Source organism: Rhopalosiphum padi, chromosome 2 (assembly GCF_020882245.1).
Source record: "Rhopalosiphum padi isolate XX-2018 chromosome 2, ASM2088224v1, whole genome shotgun sequence".
Lineage (NCBI taxonomy): Eukaryota > Metazoa > Arthropoda > Insecta > Hemiptera > Aphididae > Rhopalosiphum > Rhopalosiphum padi.
In genome coordinates, this window is record NC_083598.1 from 44,161,507 (window position 1) to 44,176,727 (window position 15,221).

Sequence of the window (15,221 nt, forward strand, 5' to 3'; positions counted from 1 at the left end):
GTCGCTAATTTCCTGTTAAAAATAAAACGTATACAGAATATAAAAAAAATATTATTAATTAATGTATAGTAAAAACAAGATTATAACCTCTTGATATCATGTATAAGCCCTTTATTATTCTATAAGCGCTGCAAGTCGTACGTCTTCTGTCATGTACTCATTTTGTTTCATCTGTGTTGGAAAGATGCATTATTTGTCATTTTTTTCCAAATAATAATTTAATATAATTATACTTTATAGGTAGTATAAAAAATATATTATTTCTACTAATTCATGAATTTATAACCTAAACATTTTACACCTCACCACATAATTAATAATTATTATATATTATTTCAATACAAATAATTATTTATCTTAATTTGTGTTTTGGCATCCTGGCTAAAATATACATTACATATTATTATTACCTACATATTATTGAAGATTAAAAATATATAATAACCCAGTGTAAATAGATGTTGGTTTTAAGAAAATCATGTACTATAAAAAAGAATAGCACGTAGGACACTGGGGGTTTTGTTTTTTCATTTATTTCATTATACTGATTATTCCAATAGGTAATAAAAATGTATTTTATCTTCGCTGGTCTTCAACAGATTTATTGAAAAAGTCTAATGTAACACGATGACGGTTATATTTTAACCAAATATGCATCATAAACTTTGTCAAGTTGAATTTGAAGTATTGTATATATGTATTATATTATGATAATTTTTAAATTCCAAAATTTATATTATTAAGTGAAAATTCAAATAAATTATTAAAACTATATATTAATACAGATGATTTAAAAGTATGTTAATACATTCTTAATAATAGCGAGGAATGTAGTAAAAATTCAACAGTAAAATAACTGATTTGACTCAATAGATAAATTTTGTAAAATTGTTAAAATTGAATAGGAAAGAAAACAATTTTTATATTTTTGGTAGCAATCTACTTTATATACATATAGTATAGTTTACCCCGAAATAATGGCAATAATCCTAAGCTTGTTTATACTATATGTTAACATAATACCTTGCCATTGTATATTATAATACAGAAACTAAAATATTACTAATCAAATCGGTTGTATAGCAGTTGCAACTTAAATAATATAGTACCTACACATTAACCAATATTATTTTAGTTCAATAAGACTGTAATATTATATGAAAACAAAATGTCTTAAAATTGTTTTAGACATATTTTGTAAAATATTAAATCGTTTTATTTTTACACAAAGTTTTCATATACCTGTTGTTTACTTACTACTGATCAATATCAAATGTGACCGCAAAATTAAATATAACGCGTTGACATTTTTTAAAAAATAATATTATAAAAACTCAAAAAATGTTGGGCGATAAGTGTGTTTGTCTTGTGCGAGCGTTCTTTGCTTACATACATTACACACACACACACACACACCACACGTCACATATAATAATAAAAGGGTAGGACACATGGGGGTGTGTTAATATCGGTATTGTCTGTAGCCAACGCTGCCGAGAATCCTCGCCCTATCAGCAATTTTATCGCCATTCATCGTGCGCAGGTTTCGTATACGGCGTCGTATATATTATTATAGTGAAGTACATAATAATATTATTTCAACTTCTACCCACGTCGCGTTATAAGGACAAAAGATTTTTGTCGACAAATATACGAATTGCAGACCCATTATTATTATTTACACTTTATATGATTCAGCCAGTGGCATGCGGTACGTGTAGAACGAGAGTGGCGGCCGATGCCACCAAGTTTAAAGGGCTGAAAATAGTATAATGAGTATAGTAAGGTGGGCGACCGTACGTTTCGTTATCAAAATTCCATTTAAAGCAATTTTTCAAGAATGCGTTTGGTATAGTAATTTTGATGGGAGGATTTGATTTGTAATGAATTAATTAGATATCGGTACATACTGCATATAAAAATATTATACATTTTTCACAGAAAACTGAAATTTAATTTTCAACATAATTTATTTCCTTTAACATAAGACCATGATTGATTATTCGAGTCTAGGAACTCAGTAGAAAGGCACACAACTGCATAATATATTCCGCGCTAAAAATAGTCGAATTACATGCCTAGTAGTTTTCAATGACCAAACAATAATACTATTCTGTATAAATGGTTGAAATGTATTCTCGAAACCAATGGTTATATAGTGTATCTGTCGCATATTGTATACCTGCAGAGCATTGTGGACTTCATCATAACATAAAGGATGATTCCAATGAATTCGTTTCTTTTTTTCAGTAAATTTGCTCCGAAGGCCGTATATATTTAACTATATAATAGTATAATAATATAATATACACGCATTAACCCATGCGTTATATATACAATATATTATATTGTATGAATGTTTGACGTCGGGCGGCGGCTGAACGAACTCCAGCAGTTTAGATAACATACTATGTAACCTATAACTATAAAATTAAAATGTGATGTCTGTAATTTCAACACGGTAACGCGTATATACTTAATTAAAACATTATTCGTTTAAACGGCAATAATTATCGAGTTAAATAGGTTTTCAGTTTGATCGTCGCTTCGTCGAACGATTACAATAATTGGAAACAATTATTATCAAAAACCGAGAAATGTATAGTGTTGTATGCGGAATTTAATCTAACAGGACAATCAAACGTTTTCTTTTAAGACAGGTTTTCGACTTATCCAATGTAAAAGAAAATTTCCTAAATATTAATTTATTATTAAATACTAAATTATTTTCTAATATGTATATATATATATATATTATTAACAGAATATTTACAATCTATGCTTCAAGGCATAATAAGTAAACTAGGAAATAGAAAAGAAATACACGAATAGGGAGGCTATCCAGTGATAGAACCCATCAATTTTTCAAATATACATAAAATATATCAAAAATTACTTAATTTGCGCCATTCGTGCTTTATTTTCCAATGCATTATCAGTGAGCATTACCTATTAATATAGATGCAAATTTATTGTATGTCGATAATTCCATTTGTAGTCGTTTGCAGACTAAAAAAAAAAAAAATATCGACTTCCGCAATATACAAATATGCATAATATGATCAGTAGCGATTGATGATCGGTATATTTATTAGAATTAGAATTTGCGTTCACGTTATTGAGAATATGCATAATATTATGCTATATTAGGTATATAATATTATATATATTATACCCATCGATATTGAATCAGCTATGCAGCTTAAAGTATTATAATGCATTGTGTAGTAATAATACGTGAATATTTTTTTTTCAAATATAAGACTTAAATGCTTGTTGTCCGTAAAAGAAGTAATATAACCGCGAGGACGGCGTACAAGTCTATTCTAATTTCCAGGGATATTTTAATAACAAATATTTTATAAAAGCTTATATATTTATAATTATAATATAGGTGAAACTTCAAATCAATTAAGTTTTAAATAAATGTGACTAATTAACTATATTATGTAGGTACATCCATATAACTATAATACATTGATATACTTGCACGTTGCACAGTCACACATCACTGTATTAAAAGTTAATTTAAATACATATAAATATATTATAATAATATCGATCATTTGTGCAGAAATGATCATCCATAGACCATATAATATAAAACATTATATATATAACACTAATGAAAGGCGGTCACGGGTCACGGCATCACGAGTGCAACTCGTATTCGTATTATAATAGCGCGTGACCTTCATAATTGTCGCCGGAGAGAACGGGTGGCCGCCGGAAAAGGGATCTAACGACTCGGAGAGAAGGATAATATAGTCCTTGGAATAGCAGAATCCTTTGTTCAAGCCACCTACCACGTTGCGGGTCAGCGTGATCGTATCGTTCTGTTTTCAGTGCGCATGCTCACCAGCCACGGCGCAGAGAACCAGACCCTATGGGTCCAATGGGTACCAACTATACAGAATACGACGACAACTGAGCTCTTTCAACGAGCAATACTCAGTGATGTGTCCATATTTTCTCTCGACTTTCGCATTATTATACATTTATACACATCCGCTCCTACAGTGACATTGTGCATAATATAACAGGCAGTGGTCTATATAGAGGCCTATATAGTTAAGTTTTATGTACATTTTTAAATACTTAATTTTAGTGTACAGACTACAGAGTATTTGTTCAGTTCTCGAGTAGAGACCGTCCTGACATCTGGAAAAAGGCGATAAGTGATAAGATAACGTAATGTATTATGTAATAATTAAGATGTGAATTACGTTGTGTCGCGTTTATATTATATATAATTTATAATACCTATTCTCTAGCACTTATTAGTTATTATAGTGTTGGGAATTATCCGGATATGGCATTACGTTTATTCTATAATGTATATAGGTATATTAGATCGTTTAATCGTTTTTATGTTATTATACAGTTTAATATTATTGGTAACCATTGTACCTATTACCTACTACCTGTACATACCTAGTGAAAACTGTTTCCATATTCTACTATACGTACAAGTCTTATACTCCGGCGAGCGTCGGGCCACAGACAGTCCCGATGACCCAATATAATGTGTTATATTCTAGTATAATATAGTTATTAAACAAATAACTTAAGAACAATAACCATTGTTAGTGTAATAGTGTGTTATAGGAAGAAAGACGGCAACTGTGTATTTACTCTGCGAGCTAAAGTTTGTATAATTACACACAATAGCTAGGCATCAAACGATGTAATAATATTTCCGTTGCTTTTCTTTTCTGTACATAACTTATAACATTGTTATACGAAACAAAATTAATAAATCAATAACCTAGCCCAGAGGTTCTCAAACTGTGGTATTCAGTTCTAATCTTAATAATTCTAGGCCAGTTAAACATATACCTATAGTTGCAGGTAATGCTTCGCGTAGTTCGCGTCAGAAACTCAGAAACGTTTAAATAACTATCATTTTACTCACTGAAAAATAAAATTTAATAGTAATACACTAATAAAAGAAAACATGGAATATTAAATAAAATTGTATACGTTCAGAATATATTATTATTCTTATGTAATATAAAATATAAATTATAATGCTTGTAAATATTATTAAAGCCCATCGCATACCATACATTGCAAATCAAACGTGTGTTTATAGAATATAGTCCTAAAATGATGTTTTTTTAAATACTGAAATTCGGTAAAATTTATTACAGTATTAATTATTTAAAATTAAATTAATTTATCAGAAATAACAATTCCATGTATACGATAAATTTAATCGGGTTATTTTAGTACCTATATATTTATATTATGAAGATATGATAAAGTTTTGACGTATAATATTAAGTTCAACCAGTGTTGATAACAATTTTAAGAATAAATGAGTGTGTAGAATTTGGAAATATTATGATTTTGTTTTTGTAAAATTGGCAATTTTAATTTAGAAATGGCTCTGCATTTTGCCTATATAGAGATAAATTATTATATAATCTCTTCCACAACAAATTCTCAATTACACATTTATTATAGGTACCACTCTCACTTTATTGCTGTCATATTTTTATTTCCTCTCTTCATAAGTTTTTTGTTATGTTTGCATATTATAATAGGATATATTTTTATTCATCAAATAATTTTTTAATACATTTCTAAGTGCTTTAATGCATATTATTGAGATGACTAAGATAATAATGATGATAATTTAGTAGGTGTATAATTATGATTTTTATAACACACGATGTCTATAGTTTTCAGATATTAATTGTATTTGAACCGGACGTCGGATTTAATTTAATTCATAATCATGACAGCGCAAATTCTTCCAGTTCATTTCACCATTTGGGTGCTGTGTATATATATATTTTTAAATTACTAATTAGTATACCTATATCGAATCATTAGCGAAACGTTAAATACAAGATAAATTAATGGACATCCTTCCGAAATGTCAATCTAATAATACCTACGTAATTATACTCGCTACAGTGCATTTTATAAAATGAGCGCCACGTCAGTTAGAAATTACACAAAACCATATAATCTACCTACACGTTCTAAAATGTATAAACATTCTACAGCATGTCGCGTGCACTTATAGTAACAAAAATAATCGAGCATTCACGATCTAAAATCATTACGTTTCAAAGTAAAAAAAATCTGCAACAAACGTGAATGTTGAACAAATTTTACATTTTTATGAAATTACTATAAAAATTCGATCTCATATAGGTAGGTACTTTGTAAATTCTGAATTATGTGCACGATCCGTTATTTTACGATATTTAATGGAATTTTAGAAAATGATTTATACGTTCGTTGCAATTATTTACCTGTATTGGTCAAACAACTTGTTACAAATATTTTATATAAATATATAATAACTTAATGATCATATTTTCCAAACTGGTTTTAACGGACGGTTTTTTTCTGAAAACTATAAAGTCTCGAGTTTTTTCCTTATACCTACATTAGACGGAACACACGCGAAATGTAGCTTTTATCCGTTTAATTGACTTTTTAATGTACGTAGTTTATTTCCCGACGTGTTTAATGGATATCATATTTTTTGAATTCGTGAGAAACATTTCACGACTTTCTTGTGAGTTTATACATACTTACTCGTATTTATAAATTATTTTCTGTATGCAACATAAATATCGCACGAAGAACTAAATCACTAAATCAATCATACACGTATATGTCGTATATACCTACATTTATAATTCACTTCAGTATATAATATGTGCATAATATTATATTCCGTGTATATTGATATTATATTGAAACAATAATAATAGTAATAAAATAAAATGTGTATAATATATAATTTGTAGTTATATACACACGACACATTTTTTTTTTATAATATTATAAGAGTTTCACCTCTCGTTCATTTTTAATCATGATCATTCATCGCTGACATTAAAATGATATTTGTTTTATACTTAAACTGGATATCTATAAGAAAAAATTGAGTCGACGGAAAAAAGTAAAATAAATTTCTATATAGAAAACGTTAATCGCGTTATAATATATACATGTATATATTATAATATATATATATATATATACTTACTTTATATATAATAATATAGTGTTGCTCATTAAGAAAATGCGAACGTAAACTATAATATTATATAGTGTAATATAGCCCGCCGGTTTTCTGTGATTTTGCTACAAGATAGTGCGAAAACAGATCTGAGGAAGATTTTAAATCGTGTGCATATATAAACTGCTGCGATAGGTATAACATAAAACAGTATAAAACAAATAATAGATAAATTATTACGAATTTCACTTTTCACGCGCTAATTTGTCAAACGCGCCTTTTACGCACTTCCTATACACGTCATATTATATACAAATATAATGCACATTATAAAGCTTATAAGTGTCGCCTGTTCCGGTTGGGGCTGATCCGCTTAAAACGTTCCGACTGAACGGTTCACTGCGCCGATCCTCGAAGGATGTTATAATGTGCAAGTTGCGCCACCCATACTGCATTCGGTATATATAATATCGTATACCTACTATAATATTCCGTACAGGAGGAGGGGCCGCGTCATGTTTATTAAGTATAAAAATGCAATCCGCACTAGTAGTAATACGAGACGACGATGCAGAAACACCGCTCACAAACACAAAATTTAAACGCCGTTTGCAAATAATAATATTATTCGAATGTTCAACACTTATAATAAGAAAAACGGCAAAAAATGTCGTCTCGCGATAAACATTATCTATAGGGTTTCCATTCATCCCGAATTAGTTATCGGGACTGTATACTGCAAATTATGAATGCAACGTCCCGCGGTGTAATGGTATAATGTGTTTTAGGGTATTGCTAATTTGTCTTAACTTCAATAATTAACGTTAAAATAATATTGTTTTGATAAACGATAAAATAATCGAGTTCATTATTTGGTCGACTGACAAAATTTGTTTTAAAATCATATTCCCGGTTTGGTATAACGACAATAATTATTATGACGAATACGGTCTTATTGTTTTTCATTCCTTCACGACCATTTTTTGTTCTTATACTCTATAGCTAATTAATAATTTTGACGATTTCTCATTCCGATTCGTACCATTGAGTTAGTTTTTTTTCCTCATAAATGCGTTTTAGAGTACTAACCATTGTGTGTGGTATTCCAGTTATACGAAAAGTAATGTTAAAACTTAAAATTGGCGGCTGACCGTGGAACAGCGGTAATTTTTTACCCATAAAAATTAAACGAAAAACGTTTGTCCCGGTTTAAGTAAAATAAGATATGGCAACCTTAGCCATAATATTATGTATATTGGACATTGTTGGCTAGAGTATAGTTTTTTTTTTTTTTATTAGGTCTTGTCAGAGGCGTGCGCGCAGGTGTAGCAGATTGGGCTATATATAGCTACATCCGAACAGTTTTTATTTTTTTGGGCAAGTATATACCCGTCGTACCGACTATAATAACATAAATTTGAAAGTATGAAAATGTGTTGTTTCAAAAACATTTTTACTAAATATGACGGATACCGTATACTTGTTGAACTCAATTTTTGACTAAACATTAAAAATTGTGTTGGTTAAACGGTATGACAATTTGTTTGAAAACAGGCGGAGGTAGTCACGTAAAATATAACTCTTATTATAGAAGACAATACACAGACGACTGTAGTTTGATGATCGTAAACGACGTAAACCGTAATAGCAAAACAAAGAAAAGTATAATGAATAATCATAAGTGTTATACGTGCTACCTACTACGTTTTTTTTCAAACCTATTATTAACCTATTATTGTGTTCTTGTTGATACGAGTGGCAATTATTTAAAAGTGCATTATCACTTATCAGTATTTTTTTTCCTATACGGATACTCGAGTTATAACGTTGTGCATAGAACAAATAAAAAACAAACGGCGTCGTACATACATTATCTCTTATATTATGTTTAATTGTTTAAACATACACACAAAAAAGATTACGCGTTGTACGTATCATTGCATCAATAACGAAAAAAAATATAAAATATTAGTGATGTTTTACCATGTAATATATATTTTAAAGTGTTGTTTGCTGGTGATACCGAATATTTTGAGTATAGTGCAATTATATAGCTTTATAATTATAATAAATAATAATATACTGTTGTAGTGTTGTCTGTTATTATTACATTGTTGCTGGGAAAAAACTTCGTTTTTTTTAAACGTCATTTAACGACTATCGCAGAGAATGTTTTACAAGTGCACAGCTTCCATTAAACGTAAAATATTAATACTTTAACCAGACGACGATGGGTAACATTTAATTAAAATACTAAAAAATGTAATTCCGATACGACGTGACGTTTTAATTCGTCACAATCGATACGAATAAATATAATAATATCACAATAACAATAATTATTATTTGTTTAATAAGTTATTATTTATTAATAATAATAATTTCACGCCGTATTTCGTATTGGCCTATACGGTTATGGAAATGGTTTTGTCTTTTAAAAGCATTAACTCGTAAATAATTTAGTGTATTTATGTGCACATGCAGGGTAAAAATCTATTTAAGCCTATCGTTTTATCATGATCACTGTTGCGAGTGCTGCGACAATCGTATAATCATATTATCGATACTTAAATACAAGGAACTGTAACGACTAACGACGTATACAACGATTTGATATTTTTGAGAAGTAGGCGTAGCTCGTTTAGTAAGGACTTATACTGTAGAAGCCTCCAACGCGATGGCAAGGTTTTATTCTCCACGCGGTAAAAAACCAACCTCGAGCACATGTGGCGTGATGTTATAATATATATATATATATGTATTATACTAATATAATTGAACACGTGAGGGAAAAAAGATACCGCTGACTGTCAAAAAGCGTCAAGAATGTTATATAATTCAGTGCTCACCGGGTGAGGCAAGTCGTAAGCACGGCTTTACTTCTATATATATATTATCAGAGGTAAGAAAAGAAAAATATAAACATCTAAATACATATAATTTTTCATTTCAATATTTCTTCACGTTCGAACAATAATTAATTGCATAATTTAAAATTTCTCATAACTATATTGGTATTTTTTTTTTCCTTTCGTCGTCGGTAATTTATTATTACGACGTCGTTACGGCTGCAATGTAACGGCGCCTTTCAAATATAGTTTCATAGCTAAACACGAACGAGGCGACAACTATTTGGCTAGTTTGTTATTGATTTTTCCAATTTTTTTTTTCAGCCGTCTTGTATTAGTAATATTATTATGCATTGGCATAATTCGTGTATAGTTGCGCACACATATAATTTTAAATATTATAATCACAAATTATTGGAATTCGAAACACATAATAAACACGTACGATGTTAATCTATTTTAATATTTTGTCTTCGTAAATCGTATACAGATTTATCTCCATAATATTATATAATGTTGTTGTCGAGTCAACTCGCCTCGTTCGACGATGATCGATGCGGACGTGGGTTCAAAGAACTTTTAGCGTTTTTTTGCGTAAACTATTCAATAAACGTAGTTACGTCTTGATCCAAGAAATTCGCCAACAAAAACCGGTATAGAATTCCCCTTAAAAAGTAAATTTTCGTTTTAAGAAGTTCGCCAAATATTTTTCAAAACAAAATTTTAAAATTTCAACTTGGGCACATATATGTAGACTATAAAGTATCTGATAAGTACATGACATTAATTGGTCATTACTCATTCGTTTTCTGAGTTATTAATTTTTTCTTGTTAATCGCGGTTCGATTAATTTATTTTTATCCGTATCAAATGGTGATATATAGGACATAATATTATTAATATCTCAAATAGTTATTTTGATATTAGATGTAATATATCATATTTTTATTTCTTGTATTATTTGCTCCGTTGATCTGAACTTAATGATCAGATTTATTTTTATTCCCTTTGTTCGAGATTCTGTGTGAATGAAATGCACCATAGGAGGAGCAGCCAGGTAATCGAAATACAAAAACCATGAATTTTCTGAAATTATTTGCAAAGGTGGGCTTTAAGAAGTTAGTTAATTCTCTAATATATAGGTACTTAATAACTTAGTTCATTGAAATATCTATTTTAATAACTAAGCTTTTCCCGTTAATTTGAAGAAAAATATGCTAAATTAAAATAAAGTTTATACACATGTCACATACACACACACATATTATGATATATAATATAACTGTAGTTATAAGATTATTAATTAATTATTTTTTTGTGTAATCGTGTGCTTTTAATTAGTTGACACTAAATATGTTTTTTAACATATATATAGTATATGTATACTATATATAAGAAATTACATCTGCAAGCCTGCAACTTGCAAGTGTACACAATATGGAGTAATAGCATCAGAGGCTGCAGGCAAACGGGGGGATGAGGCTGATAGATTCCACCATGACTTTTTTCTTTAATATTTATATATTTATAACAATTAAATTTACCTATGTATATTGTACTATAATGTTGAATGTTGATGTATTAAATTTTGTTTTATTTTTTACGCGCCTCCCCCTCCCCCATGACAAAATCATTTGACTGCCACTGAATAGTGTCCATATTATTAACAAAATATAGTAAGAATAAAAAGTTGCACAGCAATCACTTATCGCTATACGTATGGAGGTAAATAAAAAAAAATTGATCATTTTCTTTTCAACTAATTTAAGTTAAAATATTGTTCTTCGTATAAACCATATATAATATTAACTTTGAACTTTTAAAGTTAAATATAATAGCTACTATTTGTTTAACTATTATATCTTGTTACTGCAGAGCATTATTAAAGTTGACTTAATAGTCACATATTAAACTTACTCGAATAAATTGTTTTCACAAACTTGCTTACATTTGCTTATTTGATTTTAAACAGCACACTGTTGCGGAACGCAGCGTTAAAATACAGATATACCTATTCTAAGGGCGATGTTCAATAGTTTTCCTAAAACAATAATCAAGTAATCATAACCGTTTCGACGTTTTCGTCGTCGTTTCATCATTTGCCGCCATACTTATCATACGAGTATTGTTAAACTTACGGCATCAAACGGCGATTGGTGAAACCAAACACGGTTAAAAATGTGTAAATAGACTTCCGCTACCAAGTTCCATGAGCGTGACAGCATATTATATTATGCACAAAGAAATCCGCGGGGTACACACAATGATTATAATAATACAACGGCAGCAACAACTTACGAGTATATAGACAGTATAGTGCACTGCATATGGTATGGCTGCACCGCCGTATATACCGTACAAGTGTGTATACGTTATAAATTACAATATACGACATTAATTGTCGTTGTAAATAACATAATATATTATTATACGTGCGTAGTGCGGTCGGAGGAAAAGAAAAACGATATTCGTTGGTGGTAACATCTGTGAACCACGCACACGTATTAAAATAATATATATATATTTGCGTGTATTATTATAATATACAGCTGATATAATTAAGACGCATTCCGCGTTGTGAAATAATAGATCAAACGCATAAGTCCTCTGCGCTCCTCGTCCCGGCATAGCAGTGCAGTCCATGGATCACCGATATGGGAACATGTAGATGATCAAACAATGAAAAGGACGTAAAAGTTCATCGCCAGGCCTTAGATAACTTATAGCTATTAGAAATTACTGAATTTATGCGCTCAAAAATTTCAAAAATTATAACACACTACACGCCCTTTATTATATTAATATAGATTTTTAAAATAACTAAAAATATTCCTCTTAACTGTAACAAATGAAAAAAGGTAGGTAAATGGGTACCGCTCTGCTATAGGTACATAAGGTGTCGAGCGAGTAACCGTTATAATATATGTAGGTGCGTAAAGTGTGTTAAATTTTAATTCAATGATACATCAACATCATTGTATACGAAAAATGAAATGTTTTTTTTACTAAGCTATTAAAGTAATTTATTTTACTTTTAGTATATTATTATTGTAAGTTGATAATTTTTTTTGTTGAAAATATTGCATTTATTATATATTATTAAAATAATATATATATTAAAACCACACATAATATCATATCAATTTTATAGCTCAAAATGTAATAAAATCTATGTAAATACCGCGCGTAAATAGTAAAAACTGATTCATAGTACTTATATGAATAGATAAAATTTTTCAAAAGAAATCAAAAATGTAAATATATGTAAAATAGGTTTGATATACCTAATTTAAAATAATATAAAATAGATAGAAGTTTTTAAATTATAACAAAATAATAAATATATTGTTAATTATCGTTTAAATAAGTAATTTTATTGAAATCGGAACTTAAAATGTCTATAAATAATAATCGTTTTCATATATTTTTCATATTTTATGGTTTTAGTATGAACTTCTTATGAAGAATCTTGTATTCAATTTTTAAAATTTCAATACAAAAAGAAAAGTTTTTATGAATATTGTTAAAATTAGAATATAATTTTAAAATAATATGGTTTTTAAGTATATATTAATTAAACATTCCAAAAATTAGAATTTGAATAAATTCATTATTAAATGCAAAAAAATGGGATTGAGCATGCTCGGTGAAACATCACTCTTCATATTTATAAACTTGTGCTGTCCATTGTTTTTTTTAAATTTATATTATATATACACGTGCGCGTGGGAACAATGATGACATGGCGTATTTATTTTTTGTATCTCGGGACTTAAACGATTTTCGTGTCGTCGAAACGAGTAGAGACGATGTCAAGGAAATCGAACGTCGGTATACAGATAACAGACTACATCACCACCACATTATTATTAAATCTTTCGATTTCGCGGACAATCCGACTGCGGACTGCCATTAAACGAGAGTAATAAATAAATCGAGAGTTATTACCTTTGCGGCCGACGCATATACGTTTTGGCCGTTTTGCCAATTCGCCTGTAGGCTTAGCTTTACGTAGAATATGTATATTAGGTACATATACGTATCGGCCAGCGCGGTCGCAGGGTCGACCGGACGTCCGATCATCGCCATTCGCCGTATCACACTGCGCTCGCGCATATATTGAATCCCGTCGCACAGAGGGCGTTTATCGTGGCTTCACCGTTCCGGTCCGCTGCAGTATACATTTTGTCGGGTATACACTGTATATAGTATTATATTATATACAAACGCAATATCCGCGACGCGGTGATGTTGTATATAATACATTATGCAAGCAGTCGCGGGAAATTGCATTCGGCTAAGCAGAGGATATCGCCTGCGTCACAGAAGTCCTCTTGGGTATAGGGAAATGGGGATTGTCCCTCATCACACCATGTTTTTTCCATCCTATTATTATATAGACAGCTAGTTTTTTTCGTCCTGAAATGTATCGTGTAAGGTATAAGACGTACAACATTATCCTGGGCCCCCACACTGTATAGAGACTCAGTGTGGCCCAGTAATCTTTTTTTGAGAAATAAAACAAGACAAATAAATACATACCTCTGCAGAGAAGGACGTTTCCTATTAGTTAATCAGCTTTTGGGTATACATTATCTGAAGATAATACGTGATTATCAGGGCTCGGATTTTATAGCAATTGCTAATTATTATAGGATACAGATAAAAATAGCAGAATGAGCTATAAATTGGTTGTATGCACCAGGGACTCCAAATATGAAATTTTATAATGCTATTTTTTTCATATTTGAAGTATTTTAGGTTTTTAGTGCTCTTTTTCAAGTTTTGGTGCTATTTTTTACTAATTTGCATAATATAACGTTTTATTTTGTATTTTCATAAATCTTAGTTGATATTATGTAGTATGAAAATTATAAACATGTTGTCATTTATTTTTGTTTTTTTTTTTTTTTGAATAGATATGAAAAATACCTACATTTTCGTTCATATTTAACTATTAAAGTCTATTTTTAAATAGTCCGGCGTATTGGCCTATCGAACATTTAATACAACAATATAAGTGTTTTTTAATTATGAACAGAATAAATTTTTATTTTTGCTATTTTTCATGTTTTTAGGGAATATTATAGCGCATATTTCATTTATTTTTAGTGGTATAAAATCCGAGCCCTGGTGATTATTTTGATTTAAATAAAATTCTAAGTTAATTAAAAGGAGTTGTATGTATTACGAAAACTAATCACTATAACGTGTGACTTTTATACCTATTTTTTTTTATTAAATACGTATATTTTTTTATAGGAGGTAGGCACTTACACAATATTTATTAATTTAGTAATTTAGTATAATAAATAAATACATTTTATAATGTTCATAATAATATTAAATATTTTTATATTTTATTAATATAAGGGAGACATTTT